Source organism: Octodon degus, unplaced genomic scaffold, assembly GCF_000260255.1.
Source record: "Octodon degus isolate 3935 unplaced genomic scaffold, OctDeg1.0 scaffold00039, whole genome shotgun sequence".
Taxonomy (NCBI): domain Eukaryota; kingdom Metazoa; phylum Chordata; class Mammalia; order Rodentia; family Octodontidae; genus Octodon; species Octodon degus.
Genome location: NW_004524615.1, coordinates 140,234 through 161,988, shown reverse-complemented (window position 1 = coordinate 161,988; position 21,755 = coordinate 140,234). Strand labels below are relative to the sequence as shown.

Below are 21,755 nucleotides of genomic sequence, written 5' to 3'. Positions count from 1 at the left end.
TGCCATCCACAGAAGAACCAGACAGGTCATTCTGGATGGACAGAGAGAGGACTGAACTGGGGAGGTGCTGGCCCCTGCAGTGCCATGGACCTGAGGTTGGCCTGTGACCTTGGCCCTATCTGGGCTTGAACTGAGAACACTCTCTCCTGGAGTGTGGAATGTGAAGTGTGGCCTTCTGCATTACAGAACCCTTCCCCGTCACCTGGTGGGCTATCAAGGCAGCCAAGAGCCTTGGTCTCTTTCCAGGTGTTTCCCGTGCAGCTCTGCGCACAGGCCTCAGAGGGGCGGCCCCGTGGGCCCAAGTCAGAGCATCCAGCTCCACTGGATTTGGAGCGGGCGTGTCGATGCCAATGAATGATTCCAAGCAGTCTCAGTGAGTGATGTGTCCCCATTGGTGAGTTAAAAGAACCCCTGTGAGGGTAGACACTGGCAACTCTTGTCAAGAATGTACCTATGGTGTGTACTACTTCCTGTCTTTACCAACTCTTCTTTAGTAAGGTACCACAGCAGTGGGTGATGCTAAAGGAACGTGGTCCATAGATGTAGGGCCTTCTTGAAGAGAGGGAGTCATGGAATGTGGCCTTCCAATTCCTTCTCTTCTGGTTCTTTCTCTTTCTGATTCTGGCAGCCTCTAGGTGAGCAGCCTCCTTCTCCACACACTTGTGCCACAGTGGTGCTCTGCCTTGCCTCCAGCCCCAAGCAATGAACCCAGACCATGCAGTGAAACCTCTGAATCCATGAGCCAAAGTAAGTCTTCACCCTTTTATGTTGCTAATGTCAGGTGTTTTACCACAGTCATGGGTAGCTGGCTGACACAGATGCTAAGAACACTCAATGGAGAAGAATCATTCTTTCAACAAATGGTGCTCAGATACTTGGATGTCCCCATGCAAAAATGGTGTGGCCTTTTGTCTTTCATCATACACAAAATTAATTTGAAATGGACCACAGACCTCAGTATATGGGCAAAACCATAAAACACTTGTAGGAAACACAGGTGTAAATCAATCTCCTCCATGCCCTTGGATTTTGCAATGAATTCTTAGCTGTTAGACCAAAAATAGGCAATAAGAAAAAAAGATGAAACAGACCATCAAATTTGAAATCTTTTGTGCTTCAAAAGATGCCATCAAGGAAGTGAAAATATAATCCTCAAAAGGGGAAGGAAAGTATCTGCAAATCATATACCTGATAAGGAATTATACCTGTAATATTTAAAGAACTCATAGTGTTCACTGATAAAAAAAAAAAAAAAAAAAAAAAAAAACCTCGGGCTGGTGAGATGGCTCAGTGGTCTAAAGCACCTATTTAGAACAAGCTTAGCAAAGCACTGGGACTGTGGTTCAATCCCCCAGCACCACATGCCAGCCAGCCCTGCCCCCTCGTGGACTGAGCTGGCCACACACACACACACAAAATAAATAAATAAATAATTTAAAAAGACCTCAATTAAAAGATAGGCAAAGGATCTGAGTAGACTTTTTTCCTAAGGAGGATACACAAATGGTGATAAGCACATGAGAAGATGCCTAATTTCATTAGTCATCAGGGAAATGAAAATCCAAACCAGACTGAAATTACTCATTCTCATTTTGAACCTACTAGGTTGGCCATAATCCAAAGTATACAGATAATACTGAATGTTGGCAAGGATCTGAAGAAATCAGAGCCTGCTGGTGGGAAAGGAACATGGGGCAGCCCCTTTGGAAGGCCGTGCTGCCATTCCTCAAGTGACTAACCCTAGACTCACTATATAGCCCAGCAATGCCATGTCCAGGTAAATGTCAAGAGAAAGGAAAACACATGTCTACTTACTCACTTATGTGTGAATATTCACAACAACCATATCCATACCAGGCAAATTAGAAACAGTCTAATGCTTATCTATTGATAAACTGATAATCAAAGTACAGCCTAACCAATACCAAAATTCTGTCTAGACATAGAGAAACATGAAGAAATTGATAGACACATCACACAGACTCTGGAAACATGCTTCCAGGTGCCTGAGGCAGGCACAAAAGTCCATATGTAGCCTGACTCCACTCATGAAAGATGGCCAGGACTGGAAAACCTATAGCAACATAAAATAGGTAGGGATATGGTGGGTCAAGAATTGATAATTCAAGGGCATGGGGCTTCTTTTCTTTTCTTTTTTTCTTTTGGTACTGGAAATTGAACCCAGTGCTCTACCACTGAGATATATTCCTTGCCTTTTCCCCTTTCTCTCTCTCTCTCTCTCTCTCTCTCTCTCTCTCTCTCTCTCATTCTCGCTCTCGCTCTCGCTCTCGCTCTCGCTCTCGCTCTCGCTCTCGCTCTCTTTCTCTCCATACAGTCTCACTAAGTTGCCCATGGTGGACTTGAACTTGCAATCCTCCTGTGGACAGTGATTATAGGTGTGCACAGTATGCTTGTGCATACTGGCACAACAGAAGTGCACACACTATATGGCTGCATGTCAGTCTTAAGTAGAATGTATCACATAAAGCACCTCATCACTTCTGGACCTTGTAAAGCTCATGGCTCTTTCACCAACCTGCTGCAAGCAGGGGAGAGTAGGGTCTTCATCCAGGCCTACCTTGCAGTAAGCGTGCATGGCACCCCCTGGCCAAGATATGTGGGTGTGGAAGCCTGCGGAGCTCTTGTCCTAAGAGAACAGACTCTTGAGAGCCAAATAGAGGAGACTACCTAGGCCCAATGTCCCAGAGAGAATAAAGGAAAACAGAAAGCAAGCCTAGTGCAGACTGCAAATATTGTGGCACCACAGCAGCCACGGCCAGTGCCTCACCTATGTGAAGGACACCTTGCCCTGAGCTGCAGTCCCCTGATCCATGGTGTCAGGTGGATAGGCTCAGCTCCCTGTCTGGGAGGAACATCCTAATCATCAGCTGGGTACTGCAAACCACAAGGCTCATGAGGGGCTGGGCGCAGAACTGCAGCTGCCGCTCTGAGCCAGATATGCCTATGAAGCTTGCTGTTCTCCAGCCAAATAGGCTCATACTCGAGGACCAGGTGCTCACTCTGTGTCCCAGCCTAGCACTAGAGCCCAGGTAGAAAAGCACCCCGGACTCCTCCTCTAAGAGGGGAAGCTGGTCACAATCCAAGTCGAGGCTGATCCCAGAAAACAGAGGGGCCTGTGATCAATGGTCATCTCTCTGGCTGCCAGTCATCTCAAAGTTCTGTGAAAGTGGGGTGGAGCCAGGAGCCAGGGCCCTCAAGGAGACACAGGCCCACTGCTCCTTCCTCTGGCTGTGATCTGTAGCTGTGCGGCGCTCTGCACCTTGACTGTCTCATCTGTAAGAGGCTTCCCAGTGCCCTGCCTGCAGGGAGTCATCAACAGGCAGTTCACATGCTCAGATGTTCAGGCAGTACACAGAACGCAGTAAACCAGCCCTTACCCTACTAGCACTGCAGTTATCACCTTCATATTTAGAACATGAGGTTTCTTATGAGGAATGTGAGGACTTGGCCGTTTTTTCTGTCAAAGCCTTGTTTGGAAGGGTGGGTATGTTCACAGACCCCTCTGAAAGCCACATGTTCAGTGGATAGAAAAGTGGCATGATTTCAAGGCAACCAATTTCACAGAAGTGCACCACCAAAATAACTTTTAAAATGATAAAATAAAAAAATGATAAAATAATATATGTGCCTGTTTGTTAACATGTCAAATGACAGGACCTGGCAGCTGGTACAGCAACCACCATGATCTGAAAGAAGTAATGAGCATAAAATATATCTCAGAAATATGCAGCCAGTATAACAATGGAGATGCTTTTGGTGTATGCAAAATGAATCGTAGGTCCACAACCATATACAGATCACTTCATCCCTTCAGAAATCTTTTTCAGTGCTGGAGATGGACCCAGGCCCTCCTGCTTATAGTCAAGTGCTCTAACTCTGAGCCACACCTCCAGCCCAGGGAAGTTAAACACAACCCCCTGAGCTTTTTTTAAAAATTCTAACCTTATGTAGAATTTGCTAAATGAGAATCATGGAAGAAGGAGGACACACCACCAACTGCTCAGCAGACAGAAGTGTAAAACCGTCCACAAGTAAGGGGTCACACAAACACTGTCCTTGTGTTGCCACGATGTGCTCCATGCAGGGGAAGCCACCAATGTGCAGTCAGACTTGGGTCCAGCAGGCACTGCCCAGTCTGCACCGGTGTGTATGGTCTGGCTCTGTTTACCTTCAAGAGGCTAAAGGTCAGAAGAAGAAGCAGAGATGTAACTGTGCCAGAGGGGTGGCTGCAGGGAAGCCTGGGCCAGGTGACGGCAGTGAGGGTGAAGCGGTGATTACTCGCCAGCCTGCCTGTCCTCTGTCCTTATGCCGACAGCACCACAGGACGAGAGGCTTCTTTAGTTGGACCTCCACTGCAGAAGGAGGCCCAGCAAGTGAGACACAGTGGTGGTTGGCAAATACTTGTTCAGTGACTAAACAACCACACGAAGTCGCAAATGGCTTCCAGTTCAAAATCCATCAAACCATTTTCTTTTAAAAATTAATTTTCCTGATTATAATATATATTCAGACAGTACAAAAAATCAAAATTATTCATCAGAGAGACATCATCTTTGTGTATTTTCTGTCTTTCCTGACAGTTAATTTCTTTTGCACATAGACCCGAATTAAGTAAGCACAGAAGAGGTGCAGGCTGAAGTATTGTGAGTTCAAGGCCAGTCTGGGCTACATAGTGAGATCCTATCTTTTAAAAAAAAAATGTAATTAAAATTACACCTCACAACTGCTAGACAGTGTTAGATTGTTTAGTTGAATTCAAACACCTATAGTATTTAGATGCCAATAAAATATTCACCTCTGACAGGACAATAAAAAAAAAACAAAAATAAAAATAAAAATTTAAAAATAATAAAAAAGATACAAAGGAAAGATAATTTTGTATTTATATATACAAAATAGGATAAATTTACAGCTACTTTCGCTTAACTCAATGAGAAGAGGTGTACTAACAGTGTTTGGACAGAATATCCTGTCTGCTGCTTGTACTATGGATAGCCACTAAGAAGACAACAATGTACAGTGTACTATCAAAACTGTCCTATTAATCAGCTGTGAAACTGTCTCATTCATATTTATTTCTCAATAAAAAATAAATATATATAAAAAGACAAAAAGATAAGCATTAACTGATCCTTTCCATAAAAAGCAGAAATCCACAGTACAATCGCCACATCATCCTGCTGACACACTTAAGGATCTCTTTCTCCCACTTCCTGTCTTGTTCTCAACTCAGTAATTCCTTCCTTTTGAACAAGTTCATTCCCTTTTCACAGTATCTATTGTACCTTCAATTTTTTTTTTTACTTGTTCAGATTCTTACACTAAGGAGACAATATGACGTTTTCACGTTTGGATCTGATTTATTTCTCTTAAGACTATGGTCTCTATTTTCATCCGGTTACCAATAAAAGCTTCAAATGTAAAAAAAGAAAAAAAAATTACACCTCACATAAAATCTTCTATCCTGACTTCTTCCACCTGGCATTAAATCAAAAGACTTTCACACCTCACAAAATGTTTTCATTAAGAAGTCATCTTCATGAAGGCTGGGCAGGGAGGCACACACCCATGATCCCAGCACTCGGGAGGCTGATGCAATCACTGTGAGCTCAGGTCAGCCTGGGCTACAAAGTAAGTTCAAGGCCAGCCTGTACAACAGAGAACCTACATGAAAAAGACAAAAAAAAGTCATCTTAATGGAGTTTGCAAGGCCGTGTGATTAGGCCAGTGTTTATTGGCTAGGTCTATATTTTCAGATCTTCAGACCAACTCAAAATCCTCATTTAGATAAATGAGGCCGACACTGGCATCTTTCTGTACTAATTTTTATGTAAACTCTTCAATATTATTTTTTCTGTGTTGAATCAAATTGGTTTTCCATTGTTTTGACCTGTAAAAATGTCCATGTGCTTGATCCAATCTCATACTTGACCTTTCTTGTAGCATCAAGAAACACAGGGGTTATACAGCTACTTTTGCTTAATTCATTGAGAAGAAAGATTTGTACTAATAGCGTTTGGACAGGATATCCTGTCTGCATCTTGTACTATGGATAGCCACTAAGAAGGTAACAATGTACAATGTATTAATTATTGAAACTGTTCTATTAATCAGTTTTGAAATTGTCTCATTGTTATTTCTCAATTAAAAAAAAAAAGAAACACAAGGGTGGCTCTTTACATCTTCTTTTCCACTTCCTACCTCCCTGTGGCAGTGCCTCACCCAAGGTTATAATGGGGAGTAAAGCAAGGATCAAAGCTGACTCAAGACACACCAGCCAACTGCTCCCCACTTTCCGGGCCCCCTTCTATCCCTTGTAGATGAAAGCTTTCTTTCTCTCAGAAAATTCTTCCTATTCTTAACCTCTGTTGTTTCTGGAATTCATTCCCTGATTTTAGAAAACATGAACTTGGCATTTCAGACACCTAGCAGTGATTGTCCTTTGTACCACTCCCATCTCCAAAGATGGTGAGCCTAGATGTTCATTTGTTGGCCCATTACTTCATGCAGGAGCGCTTGAATGTGAATGCTGAGGAACAGCTCATTCAGAGGCTCAGTGCTGACATACCCAAGACTGCTGAAAAGTTGGATGTGAAGCAACAGAGAATTAATTTGGATGGCTTATCATAACCAATTCCAAAGTGTTCCCTGCTAAATGTTGCCAGCATGCCAAGATTTTGGGAGATACACAGTTTGTCGATGGATAAGCATTTGGGATTTCAGGAGACTGTTTATGGTGAATTCTTGAGTCGATTAAGAGAAAATTCTCATCTTTTCACATTCTCTTTGGTTGCTGGTGAGAAACTCAAACAGGAGAACACACAAAGTGTTATTTAAAAAGTTTTTAACCTCCATATATGGAAACTGTATTATACAAGAAGATGAAAGCTACCTTCTTCAGGTTTTATGATACTTGATTAAATTTGAATTTAAAGAAAATGACAACCCCAGGCAACACTGGAACTTGTGCCTTTAGTTTCTTAAACATTTTTCTGAGTCATATCATAATTCTTTTCTCTCTCTCTCTCTCTCTCTCTCTCTCTCTCTCTCTCTCTCTCTCTCTTTCAGTACCCAGGATAGAACTCAGGACCTTGTGCTTAGCAAGCAGGTGCTTATACCACTGAGCTATCTCCCCCGTCCTTAAACTTTTTTCTGAAGGACTGCTCTGACAAACTTTTTCTCATAGCTACTGTATATAGACCAATAATGCAGTTGCTTGTTGAAGACAAAGATCACCTAGAAACAAATCCAAGTAAACTAATCGAGAGATTCTCTCCATTTCAGCCAGAAAAACTTTGAGAAGAAAGGCTCAGACAGATTTGGCCAAAATATTTAGGAAATGGTGGATTCCAATGAAGCCAAACTGGTGGATCTAGAGAACAAATGTATTGGTTATCTCACACAGAACACACACTGCTTTCCACACTCTGAGAGAAATTGTGTCACAGATGTACAAAACCCTGTTCCATGTGGACAGATATAGAGGAGGCCAGGGCAATGAGTACCAATCTCCTGCTGGCTTGATTTTATTTGTTCTACTTTTGTCAACCCAGAGCAGTGTGGAACAATTTCTGATGCTCCTTTTAACAAGGTGGCACAATATAATCTGATACAGGTTGGCTGGCTATTTTAGTAGTTAGCAATCACTGGCTCTGAAAATGGAGATACCCAAATAAAAACTAGCCTCAGAATATTAGATAAAAGCTGTGTTGTTGCTTTCCTTGATGTTCTGATCAGGGGCTGTGCAGTGGGGATACCTCCAATGTCCTCTATTAATCTTCTGGAAGGGCTGAGCAGAACTATCATCTATATAACCTATAGTCAGATTTTTACTCTGGAGTATTTTATGAAGAGTGTGATGTGTGGAGAAACCTGAGGGAAGGTAGAATGGCAGTTGACAATTTACTGGTAAACCTACCCAAGACTAAGCCAGGAAAAAGTATCAGTTTAGAAACGACTCCCTACAATACTCTTCAGCTATCTCCGGCAACCACCGCAGCACGTAGGAATAGATTGCCTACTGCAACTTGGAGTGGAAGCCACACTAACATGCTAATGGCCTTGCATATGGACCAGGAAGGATCATCCTAAGAAATCAACAAGGAGATACAACCAGAAGAGGTGTTAGTCATTTCCTTAGGGACAAGTCTCAAGCTTACTCTGGGAATGATGTGAAAAATGATGCCCTAAACATGCAATTTCTAAATAGAAAGCAAAGAGGTGTCCCTGTTGATGAAAACACTCCACAGCCCTTCACATTGCTCCAATTCAGAGTCTTCTCTAGAGTTGGAGGGGTAGCCTGCATCAGAAGTTGGAATGGGGCCTTCTGTATCATTTTATTGCTTTTTTTTTCTTACTTTTGTTTTATTTTTGCTGTTCCAGGGATTGAACTCAGGACTTTGTGCTTGCCAGACAGGCATTATGCCACTGAGCTATCTTCCTGACAAAATACTTTTTTTTTTTTTCTTCAGTACCAGGGATTGAACTTGGGACCTTGCACTTGACAGGCAGTTACTTATACCACTGAGCTATCTCCCTGGCCCTTGGAGTGGGACCTTCTGAATGTAATAGAGTTGAAATACTACAGTAGAACATAAAAAAGCTACCACACAAGATAATCATGAAGATAAAGTAAAATCTGAGATTCATGACAAGATGGGCCTAACAGATAATGGGGACATATCATATGAAATAGTGAGTGAGACCTGAAGCACAGATGTCTTGGGGAGTGACTTTGACCCTAACATTGATGAAGATCACTTGCAGGGGCAGCAGCAGACAACATGTTAGGCAGTTTGCTGTGCCTTCTGAGTTTAGGGTCAGGGCTCCTTGATCCTTGCACTAGTTCTACCAAATCAAAGACAGCAAACAAAGCTTTGAGTGTGGAGGTTCTGCCGAGTGACCCAGAGGCCCAAGACCTAAAGCAAGAGAAGATCCTGCAAGAGCTAGAGAGCCGTCCTGCACTAGCAGCGTGCATGATGGCATGGGTGTCAGGGAAGTCAGTTCCCACCCAGTACACCAGGCCTTAGTGTCATGTCAGGCGTAAGTGCAGCCTCTGAGGATATTCCCGTTATGTTTAAAGACTTGAGATTCGAATTCATCTCTGTTTTGGGGGCTAGGTTACAATTCTAGTCCAGATATAGATGAAATAACTCATGGCGCCCATCAGCTGACTTCCACTCCTTCTCAGTTGTAGTCTCTGCCCACCATGTTTGATCCACTATCATCACATGAATGGGCTTCTGCAGTGGCAAGGCCAAAGATTCCCTCTGCCAGGCCAGCACATCCACCTCTAGACCTCTAAACTCAGAAGGAGCAGTGGGAGGAAATGAGGCCAAGTTGCCCAACTTCAGCTCCCACATTTTTTTTTTTTGCTCTAATGCTTTTTTTTTTTCATAATTTTATTGAGAAACAAATAGCAGCGAGACAGTTTCAAACCAAATTGGTAGGACAGTTTCAATAATTTACACATTGCATACATTCTTCCTAGTGGTTAATTGCTGTACAAGATGCAGACTTGATATCCTATTTACAAACACCATTAGAACAAATCCCTCTATTCATTAAGAGAATGTAACTATATATCTATCCTAACCATTTTGAATAAACAGATACAAAATGGACATTCATCTGTATCCCCTTTTTTTGTTAAGTTCCATCATTTAAATATTATAGGTGTGTTAACTCAGCAAAATATTCTAAAGGAGTTCAGTAGTCCATAATAGTATTAGGTCTTCCGCTTCACTGGCAATGTCAGAAATTGTTGACCTGAGTCCCCTACAGCTCAACATAACAGCATGGCTTTACTTCTTATATTTCGTTTTTATACTTTTTTCTGGATGGTTAAGACCAAGGTAAAGCAGGACCTATGCAACAAGAGTTGTAGCTTTTGGGTCTGAGAAGGTCAGTGAAATCCCTTCAGGATTTATCCTGAGATCCTGTACCTCAGATTGTAGAACCTTTGTCAGTGTCAGCCATGTGGATGAGTCACGGCCATTGTGTGGTCAATGTGCTCTCTGTGAAAGCCTGAGAGAATGTTTTCTCTCCATGTGACTCTCCTTAGGCACACTCTACATTATCAATCAATTTCCTCTTTGGCCCCATAATCTCCTTGATCAGAAAATTTGGGACACTACCGAGTTATATGATGTTACAGTACAAGTTCTCATATGTCCTGAGTCTTAATTGACCTTGGAATGTTGTCTCAGTTGTAGTCTCTGCCCACCATGTTTGATCCACTATCATCACATGAATGGGCTTCTGCAGTGGCAAGGCCAAAGATTCCCTTTGCCAGGCCACCACATCCACCTCTAGACCTCTAAACCCGGAAGGAGCAGTGGGAGGAAATGAGGCCAGGTTGCCCAACGTCAAAATGTTGTCAGCTCCCGCATTTTGACTCCAGCTGAAATGGAAGCATTCAAACAAAGGCATTCTTGCTCCTAGAGACTTGTTTGAAGCAGAAGCTCTGACATAGTATGTTCTGTCCAGCAATCCATGAATGACTCCAGCTAGGACTGATGTCCAGGGACTGAAGAGTGAGAACTCCCTCTAGCTAAGCCACTGATGCTACTTCTTTGGAGGTGCACCTCACTCATCATCTTCATCCCCTAAAGAAGACTCCTCCAGAGTAAAAATTGAAGATCACAAAGATAGTGAAGAGGAGAAATCAGAAAGGAACACACCTTGGTGGAGGAAATTTTATTTCAGCCATTCCTGAAACTCCTATACCATTTAGAAAGAAAGAAAAACAAGAACCAAAGATGATCTGGGGCCTGGCAGATTCTCAACCCTCACAGATGATCCCAGCCTGAGTACATTCTAGACAAATACTGGAATCCATTCAAAAGACCAGCCCCAGTGAAGAAGCAATGGGAAACTATGAAAATGCAGTGGTCATGAGCGATGGCCAAAGTGCACAATTTTGTCTCATGATGAAATGCTACAGAATATCTCAGCTACTGATCCACACTCTGTTAGCCAAGTAGTCCATCCTCAGGATTCAGCTTTCCTTTATAGAGATGCAAACAAGAAACTGAGACTTGTTCTTTGCTCCATGGATTCTGCTGCTTTCCCAGTACTGACCCATTCAACAAGGAATGGATTACCAGACCATATTGACACAGAAGACAATGAAATGATATGCTTCTTAAAAGTTCAAATAATCCATAAGACAAGAACTTAATGGTTGAACTTCAAAAACAATGCATTGTGTATACTTATTTGATATAAGGACTTGTAGAAAGCTGATGGCCTCCATTCCTGAGGACCACAGGAAACAAGTCATACATTGCGTATTTCACTTTTTGACAAGGGCTGCAGAATACACAGGCTCACCTGGAAAGTCAATTGATATTTTACCACTGTCTGTGTGAAATTAGTGTTTAAGAGTAAAGGAAAGATCAGGGAATTCATTCAATATTTTCAGAAACTCACAGAAGCTGATGATAAAATTGCTCAGGTGGAAGATTTCTTGAAGTTATTTTATGGTGCAATGGCCCAGTATGTAATTTGGCAAAATGCCAATGATGAGCAGCTTTAGGATGAATCAGATTTTTAAGCTTGATTCCTACCCTGACAGGGACATACTTCATGACAAGTTTCTTCATGCACATATCCAAAGATTCTGACTTTCAAAGTCAGAAGTAGTGACAGAAAACCACAGAGCAGGGGTCAGGAATATAGCTCAGTGGCATAAGTGCCTGCCTGGAAAACCACAGAGCTCTTCAGACACCAATGGTTTGTCTCCAAGAGGCACTGTGGCCATCTGCACAGTCCAAAGTCAGGACAAGTGCTTACAAATCCCATAAGACAAAGTGCAGTCATCCTGAAAATGTGCTCCACAATTAATAACCTCCTTGCCAATGAGGATTCTGTCTCCAGAGCAGACAACTGTATCCCGGTGTTGGTGTACATGTTGATAAAGGTAAACCCACCCTGTTTGCTGTCCACTGTGCAGTAAGTACAGCAGCAGCTTCTATACCAACTGTCTGACTGGAGGGGAGTCCTACTGGTGAATGCAGCTCACAGCAGCAGTGGAATTCATAAAGACCACTGATGAGTGGATGTGACCGAGACCAGGGCATACCAAAGCAGCAGACTGTCCATGAGGCAACAGATCTGTAAGAAAATTAAACAGCTGCTTCAAAGGCTGAAGATTGTTTCTGTACAACATTGTATAGTATTCAGACCTTTTAAAACAGGTCTTTACTAAGCAGATTAATGAGCCAACAAGCAAATTCTCTTTTGTTTGGGCTCTTTTCCTTTCTCAGTTGCACATTTTATTTTCTGGTTCAAACAGAGAATCATATATGAAAAAGGGATCACATTTTTGAGGTATTTTAAAATATCAAAAACCAGAAAAGATTCTCTTAGAAAATTCCTACACTTTCATTTACAAATATTCCTTTCTCTCCCTAAAAAAAAGAGGGAGAATATTAAGTCTCTTTTAAGATGCTGTCTTATGCTACTTGCATCTAATAGAAGGAAAATATCAGTACCCTAATAGTAATGCACTTGTGAGACCACCTATAAACACACTCATTTAAGTTGAAAAGCTAGGAAAGAAACATCAAATGTAACATACATTTATATTCGATGTAATAGATCTTAGAAAACAAGGAATACTGCTGATGACAACGGGGTACACAACCTATTTAGTGCCTGCAGGGCTGCTGTGTCTGGTCTCCAACAGTGTTTCAGTGGAGCACAGACAGCAGATGCAGTCAGTGGAAGACAGTATGTCTGAAGTATGTGTGACAGCGCTATTACCTAGAAAGTAAGCTGGACATGGTGGTGCACACCTGTCATCCAGCACCCTAGGGGGCTGAGGCAGGAGGATCAAAAGTTTGAGTCTAGCTTGGGTAATTCAACAACTTAGCAAGAGTCTGTTTAAAAAAACACAAAAAGATGGCTGAGATATAGCACACTGTGAACATCCTAATAGCTCAGTGGTCTAAGAGCCTGCCTGGCAAACATAAGGACCTAGGTTTGATCCCCCAGTACTCCATGCCACGCCAGCCCCAATCCCAGGGCTTGGGAGGCTGAGACAGGAGCATCACTACGAGTCTGAGCTGTGTAGCAAGACCCTGTACCAAATAAATAAAAATGATTTTTTAAAAAATGTATCAAGGGCTGGCCAGATAGCTCAGTGAACTAAAGTGCCTGCTTAGGCAGACACGGGGACTGGGTTCAATCCCTAGTGTGCCATGCCGGCCCTGCCCCTGGGGCACACTGAGAGGGCAATTGAGACTGGGCATAGTAACATGCACCTGTAATCCCAGTGCTTAGAGGCTTAAAACAGGAGGATTACTACGAGTCCAATCTGTGTAGTGAGACCCTGTAGACTCTGTACTAAACACATTTTTAAAAAGTATCAGTAAACATCTAAAGCTCTGCCCCTGAATGCAGCAAATCTCTGCACTTTCCCAGTGGCTCACCCACCCTGCCCTCTGCTTCTGTAGAGCTCTTGCTCACTTTCACCACCTCTTCTCTGGTGCCCACTCTGCTCATTCTCTCTCGTCCATTATCACCCTGATCTTTCTAAAATTCAGGACTGAGCTTGGTTTGAAGCCACTTCATTGTTTTAAAAGTTTTGCAGACCCAGTACACACTCCTTTCCCTGCTGGGGAAGCTGGCTGCTGGCTCTGTCCACATCTGGAAGGCAGTATCCATTGTCCACATCTCCTGAGCCCAGCTGCCCGTTTTCCCCACTTGCTACAAGGCCCTGAATCCAGAGTTTATTCTCTGGATTTATTCTCTCCTCCCATCCAGGAAACTGGGTAAAAGTGCTTAAGTGTCTATGACTGCAAGATTCCACCCAATCTGCAGCCCTGGGCACTAGCTTCCTCTGCCAACACAGAGTGGAGTGGCTATGACCTGGTGCTAGCCCTGTGCTTTAGGAAATAGGTCTGCTCTTTTCAGGAGCCTAAACATGTGGGGAGAACAGCAACCTCACAGAGGGCAACAAGGAAGCAAAGTCATCCTGGAAAGTCTCACACCCTGGAGAGATGGGAGTAGGGGTCCCCATGAGGAGCCAGGCTGCCATCTCCAAGCCCCCGGATGCTGCAGCACATGTGGAAGGTGCCTGCATTCACTTTGTCTGTATCTGAAATTCTATCCCCCTCAGCAGGGTTGTCGGACTCAAGCCCACTGGTTCTGTGCTGTGCTGAGCATCTTGTTCTCTTGTCACAAGCAGAAGCCACACATCCTGATCACAGGATTACAGGGACTCACCAAGAATTATAATTCCTCACAAGCCTACTAGGAGGTTAAAAAACAAGTTTATATATTGATTATAGGCTGTGGGGAAAGATTTGAAGAAAGTAATATTTTGAAGCGGAGTGTGGTGGCACACACCTATAATCCCAGCACTCTGAGAGGCTGAGGCAGGAGGATCATAAATTCAAGCCCAGCCTAGGAACCCAGTGACACTGCCTCAGAATAATATAGCTCAGTGCAGAGTCTCTGTGAACAATGCCCAATAGCACACACACATGAAGGAAAGGAAAGGAAAGGAAAGGAAAGGAAAGGAAAGGAAAGGAAAGGAAAGGAAAGGAAAGGAAAGGAAAGGAAAGGATAACTTGGGCACAGTGCATGTATAAAATCTGACAAAATACAGAAAATACTGTGAAATTCATATTACTTTGTCTAGTGAAATTCTGTATCATTTATGATTTTTGTTTTAATACTACTTTGTACTCTTTAAACAAGATTTTTTTAAAAAAATCTGACCAAAAAAAATTATACGATGACCATGAATTAATTAGCTGTCCCACACAGAATACAGAACCACAAAGAAAATAATTTGGAAAAATTTGCCACCAAGTCAGATTCTAAACTGCATCTTCATCTCATCTACATTGTGAGCAATGTCAGAATTTTGAATGAAAACAACAGAGATCTTAATTTTATTATTGTTATTCCATCTATAACTGTCTCAGTGAGTCTAACAGAGAGGCTTTCAAATCTCCACTCACACTCCCTTTACCTGTCTAGGTAGCAGGATGCTGTGAAATATGCAGGTAGGTTGCATTCCTGGAAATCCAGTCCATCATAGGAAAAAAGTGAGTAGATGTCAAATTTTAAGAAATGTTCCAGGACAGAGACCCCAGGGAGGCAAGAAGGATCACAGAGCCTATCCTGAGAAGGCTAGGACAGGGACACCACCCCAAACACACACTGGGACATAGACCTCCTACCCAGAACACCTCTGGGATGCAGGTTCCCACTTCTGTTGACCTCCCAGCGGCACCTGGCCATCCAGGTCTCACCTGCTCCCACAGGTACTGGACTCCACTCTTCAGATGTTTTCTGCTAGGCCAGGTAGGATTCCAGCTGTCCATGGCTACTACTCTCGACATTTCTTGTAGGTCCTGAAGCATGGAGAGAGTCGGTACCTCTCAAAAGTGTAAGTAACAAGCAATTCCTAGCTGGAACACATTTGGAAAAACTAGTTTGTGCTGCAATTTATATTGCAAACTTGGACATTTTGTTTCAAAGTTGATTTTAATTACAGAGCCAATATTTGCTATTGTAAAATATAAGATAAGATTCCACAGTAGCTGCAGAGTGTATGACTACAAAAGGAGTGTTTACCCTCAGCTTGGCACTCTAGAAGTGATCTCTGGGAGCAATTTGAGGGTAAGCTTTGATTTTATTCATTATGTTTGAAAATCTGTTCAGAACAACTTGGAATCATACTGTTTTCTATAAATTCCTCGTTTCAGTAAATCATACAACATGAGAAGTTCTTCTCCATCCTTCCCTTTTTAAGCAGTTACAAAAGTACCCTTTTTACAAACACGACTTTATTTATTTAGTCTCCAATTACAAAAATCAGATTTTACTACTCCAACTGAAATGGTGATAAGTATCTTAGCTCATATGTATCTTTATGCATAACTACTGTGTAAATTATATTCCTAGAAGTAAATTATTCAACCAAATTATTCACATCTAAATTCCCAATAGACACTGAGTATACCCTTCAAAAATGGTGGGTAACTTATGCCTTCATGTCAAGTGGTATCAAATGTCTGTCTCCACACTCTTGCCAGCCCTAGGAGGCTTTAAATTTTGGATATTCAGAGCTCACCTGTGAATTGCCCATCCATATACTTTGATCAATTTTCTGCTGTTTCCTAGTGAATGTGGTGCAAGTGCCTGTGGTACTGATTTGTCTATTTTACATCACTGATACACAAGCACTCTCCCCAGTTACACCTCATTCCACTTAGGTTTATTTTTAGGTAGTAAAATCCTCAGCATCTGCTCTTGTGCCCTAAGATCATGAAAATATTCTCCTCTATTTGTCTTAATATTTTTATAATTTTAAAGTTAGCTTTAGGTCTTCAGTAAACAGATTGATTTTTGTATACTGTTTAAGAGCTCAAATTTCCTTTTCCCCAAAAGTATTACAAGTTTTTTTTTAAAAAAAATGGTTTGTAATATCTACAGCTTGGCACATTCTCCACGCTTTAGACACTTTTCTTCCCAGAGACAGCTGGCACTTGCCTTCCTGCAGCCTCCTTCTTCCATTCCAGCTTCGGATGCAGGGTGGGCTTTGCCTACCAGCTGACTGCCTCAGCATTTCCACCTGTCCCTCCCTCCCTGCATCAGCCTGCACCTCTTCTTGGGGTGATCTGTATTTGGCCTGGGCTGTTTGGCCCACCATTATTGTTACAGCTATTGCTATTTGTCAATATCTTACTTGTGATATTCCTGCATCATTTCATTTTAGGTTGTCGTACAATCAGAAAGGTTAGTTTTTGCTTTTTCCCCTGAGCTCTATCCATTCATATTTATTGTCAGGTATTATATTTGCTTTCATTTGTTTCATTTTTTGTTGTTGTTGTTCTGTTTCCTTATTTTTTCCTCTTTTATATTGTTGAGTTTTTCTCCTAGTAAATGTCAAGAAAATGCTAAACCCATTTTCTGTTACTTTACCTCTTTCTTTTTCCCTTTTCACATAAATGGAAGCAAAGAAAGCCCAAGAATAGGGAGAAGCCTAAATGGAGTGCCACAGAGAAAGGGAATAAAGGACCCTTCTGCTTAGGGACAGGGTCAGAGACAATGCTTGATGGGGCACTGCCAAGGATGGGGCCCCCTGTGCCTTCCCTGACACCCAGTGGGGCCTGTGGCAGGGCCATTAGAGGCTCTGGACTTTCCCTCATGTGGAAAGACAGGAAACAGCTGTTGCTAGGTCTCTGGCTCAAGTCCGGTTGTGGTCAGAAGACGCCTCCTCACACAGCCTTCTGGTCCTTACGTTCCCAGGCCCTCTGCTGCTATGTGTCAAGGGACTACAGATGCCCCAACCCTAAGCCCTTCCCGGTCTCAGGCCCCTAGCTTAAAGACATGGTTTTGACCTGGCACTTTCAGGGGTGGCCTCTTCCTATTACAAAGAAAAAAATTAAGTTATTTGCAAACTGCAGCTATAGAAAGGGAAGAATTCAGTTTCACAGGACCAGAAACCCATACAACAGTCCTCAGGATGCTGGATGATCTGAGCCAATCACTGCATAGTAGCTGGGCCTAACCTAAATCCAGGCTGCCACTATATGCCTTTTCTGGACATAGCACAGAGACCCTATATTTGCTGCCTTGCTAAAGCCTTCTAGGTCAAACAGCTTCTTCTGGAAGGAGCTGAGGGTGATACCGCTGTCCATTTGGACATTGCAATCTGGCTGAATATTAACTTGCAAAATATTTCACATGCCTTGAAGGAAGGATTTCAATTTCCATCCTCCTCACTCTCCTTCACATCATCCCTTGTCTTTCTCTAACTCCAAGGTGAGATAATACTCTGCTATCTGGAAACAGTTTTTACCAAAGGAGGGTTATCGCAAGCCTGCCCCAGCCTCATCTTGGTCTGGAAGAATCCATATTTGCAGTCCCAGGGAGAGTTTATTGGAATTCCAATAAATTGGGGAAGCCAAGGAGGTCTCAAGTCCAATCAAAACAATGGTAACCAGAACAAAGGTCATAACCCAGGGCCAAACCTGGATTTTATTAATTTGTGAATAGGAGAGTGGCCCAGATTGACTGACTGGGAGGATGATGGTAAGCATGTGAGTACTGTGAACTGGGCTAGGGAACAAGCACAATAGCACCTCTGCAATATGCAGAGAGGTATGCAGAAGGATGCCAAATTCTGTTAACAGGCAGCCTTTAAGTTTGGAGGAACCTGCATAACACAGTTTGATGAAGTAGCTTGTATTTCTGGCCATGCCTCAGCTTTGATGTCTGGCTTTCATGCCCTGAGACATCCCAGGCTCTTTCACAAGCCTGTCTGAGTCCTGTCTGAGCCAACAGACAGTGCAGCATCACTCAGCCTACACCACAAATACTAGTCAGGAGCTGTAGGCAGGCATTGCTGACCTCTTGCATTGCATCAGCACCTGGCTAAACCTATTTGCATTGCTTAAAACCAACTGAGGCAGTAAAGTATCATCTCCCCAGCTCAGGACATATCAATATATGCAATTAGGGCTAGGCTTAGCCACAGTGAAGACAAATATTCTTTCAAGGAGAGCTGTCCCAGTGGTCCTCCACAGAAGACAGATTGCTATTAGGTTGTCCAGGTAACCTGGAACTTACTGGAGCCTTACCTAGCAGGGGCATGAACCACTCTTAAGTCTGTGCTCTGCCTCCATCGTCCACCCAAGGATAAGTGAAACAAAAATAAAATGCAAACAATTGCCAGGAGAAAATAGGTGAAAGCCAGCCACACTGAAATTTTAGGGAAAAGAGGCGGCAAGTCCACTTCATGCACCCAAAGCTCTTCAGCCTTACACACTCTGCAGTCTCTTTTATAAAGAAAGGACAGGAACTGACTCCCAGAACTTGTACCAGCATCCAGAAGTAATATTTGCAAAAACATAAGGGCCTGGCACTCGCCTGGGGAATAAATTTGAGTTTCTTTCATTCTTCATTGATGAATGTGCTCAGGACTTCAGCACCAACAGAGTCTTGTTCTGTCAGTGGAACAGTATAAACACATACTTCAATAATTTTATTTTATTTTTCCTGCCTCAGGCTTATTTGTACAAAGAACACAGGAGGACACCAGGCTCCCCTAAAGATGGCAGCCCAAGGATCACACCAGACCTTCTGTCCTCATGTGGGCAGATAGAGACTTTTACTTTGGGGCCTTCATAGAGGCCTAGGCATTTTGGAAGCTTGAGTAGGAGCAGAAGTTGGTGCAGCAGCCTGAGGTTGGGCCTTGGCTACAGCCTAGGTCTTTGGCTAGCAAAGCCTATGATCCTTGGCAATGTGAGCACAGATACGCTTCCCAAGCTTGGGATGGGCAAATAAGGCAAGTCAAGTGAGCTAGTGGTACACACCTTTTGGGATCCTGGGCATTATTACTTCCTTGGGTTTGAAGAGGGCCTTGATGCCTCAGTGCATACATACATGGCCTTGACATTGTTTTCCTACATCATCTTGAAGCCCTTCTTTTGCTGCTTGGCAAAACACATTCCCCAGGAACCTGGGATCCACTTCAGAGATTCGTATCTTTGGGACTGGGGTTTCTTAATACCATTTTGGTGCCATTTTCAGGACTGGTTGTGCATGGTGTGATTTTTGGACTTAACCATATCTGCACCGTACACACTGTGGCCCACTGCACACTGTGAGTTACAGATGGCATCAGATGCCCAGTGTTCAAAAGCTGTTTCAATGCATTTTAGATTCTCAACACAAAACTGCAATAAAAATCTGTGTGTGGTGGCACATGCCTGTAATCTCAGCACCAGGAGGCCAAGATAGGAAGATCATTACAAATTCAAGACCAGCCTGGGCTACAAAGCGAGCTCAAGATCAGCCTGAACCATATACCGAGACCCATCCAAAAAGACCCCCCCCCAAAAAAAAAAGGAATAAAAAATCATCTCATCCTTTCAGTAGAGAGGTTTCCAAAGAAGGTCTACAAATGGTCAATGAGAAAAGATGCATATTGTGAGGTAAATGTGAATCAAGAGCACAGTGAGAAAATATTTAAAACCAAGTCCACTGGATGGGAAGGCTGGTGACGTGACATGCAGTGGTGAACATGAACATGGAGAAGCTTGTCCTTCAGGCAGTGCTGGCCGGGTGTGATGGCCACTGTGAAGTGTGCTAGCTCGTTAGAAGTAAACATGGAGCTGTCATGTAACCCAGCCATTCCAGTCAGGGGATAAAAGAAAGTTGAAGACACGTGTCCACCAAAAACTTGTACACCTGTATTCACACCAGTTATTAGGAGTGAGGAATACTCTCACCTTCTCATCATTCAGGAAAGAAAAGGTCCATGAGGATGGTGAGGGGGAAACAGCAAGGCCCTGGTATGCTCCCAGCGACGGTGTGGTGCTGACCCCACATGGGCAGCTTTGCTTCAGGTTTTCCTTTTATCACCCAGGACGGCTGTGAAGCCTGTGAGGTAACATTTGGGAGCGCCTTGCACCATGCACTTGACCAGATAATGCAGCAAAGCTATCTTTTGTGCTACTTACACTAAGTGACAAATTATGCAGAGCAATACTGGAAATTAGAGGGTTTTGAATTAGACTTTTTTTCTCCAGGTATTAACATATACTCTGGGTTACCATATTTTAGACTGAGGCAGATTTGTAATTCCTGGGTGGACTTATGCAATTTTCTTAAACACCCTATGATTGCTGTGTTAACAAGTACCTACATAAATCATGGGTTTGAGACTTCCTCTTAATGGAATTCAAATCTGAGAGAGTAAGAACCCCCATAGCCTTGGTGAGCAACTAAGGGCAATCTATGTGTTCTCTACCTGTTCTATAATCATGTTTAACTGTTCATATTTATTTATTTATTTTTTAAATTTATTTATTTATTTTTTTTGCTCTAGTCAAGGGAGGGAAACTTTATTCAGGCCCCAAGGCTGCAGGCGTTGGGCAGGTGGTGCCTTTCTGGACGAGGGGCTGGCTGAGCTTTATTTGACCTTCTTCTTGGGGCGCAGGTTGTTGGTCTGGCCACACTTCTTCTTGCGGCAGTTGACAGCACGGGGTGCAGGTGGGCATAACACTTGCGGCAGATCATCTTGTCACAGTTGTACTTCTGGGCAAGCTGGCGCAGGGATGGCTCGATGATCCCACCTCGCAGGCGAAGCACCAGGTGCAGGGTGGACTCTTTTTGGATGTTGTAGTCAGAGAGGGTCCGCCCATCCTCCAGTTGTTTGCCGGCAAATATCAGACGCTGCTGGTCAGGGGGGATGCCCTCCTTGTCTTGGATTTTGGCTTTGACATTCTCGATGGTGTCACTGGGCTCAACCTCGAGGGTGATGGTCTTGCCCGTCAGGGTCTTCACAAAGATCTGCATGTCTGCGTCTGCCGCTAGACTGCCTCGTTGAAGAGAAAGAGCAACTGTTCATATTTAACTGAACATATTTAACTGTTCTTTGATAATGATCATCTAGCCTACGGGCAACATCTCAAGAAAGTGAGTTAAAGGTTCTCACATACCTTTATTCATTTGTCCAGTAGGGCTGGGTGCACATGGGAGTAAGGGGTGAGGACACCATCTCTACCTTGGCAACAGTGCAGTACCTGACCACTCTTTCCTGCAGTTAACTCAAGCTATAGCACCAGGCTGAATTTTCTAAAATGATGGGGAGCTAACCTTTTCAGCACAGGCCCACTGAAACACACTTGCAGGTTAATAGTGACTCGCACTCAGGCCCCCTGATTCCAAGCAGAACCATGTCAGGGCCATCACTACTCCTCACA

The 21,755-nt window shown here is 43.2% G+C and overlaps 1 protein-coding gene and 2 pseudogenes across 1 annotated transcript in view; 1 reads left to right on the top strand and 2 right to left on the bottom strand.

The window, feature by feature from the left end:
- Rasa3 (RAS p21 protein activator 3) overlaps positions 1–12,021 on the bottom strand; it is a 118,812-nt gene extending 106,791 nt beyond the window's left edge. The window contains exon 1 of the mRNA XM_023715181.1: positions 11,955–12,021. The gene's annotated coding sequence lies outside the window, so the exon portion shown is untranslated. The remainder of the gene's footprint in view (positions 1–11,954) is intronic.
- LOC101561788 lies at positions 6,487–12,135 on the top strand (annotated as a pseudogene).
- An 8,812-nt stretch (positions 12,136–20,947) lies between these two features.
- LOC101561384 lies at positions 20,948–21,362 on the bottom strand (annotated as a pseudogene).
- Between the last annotated feature and the right edge of the window lie 393 nt (positions 21,363–21,755).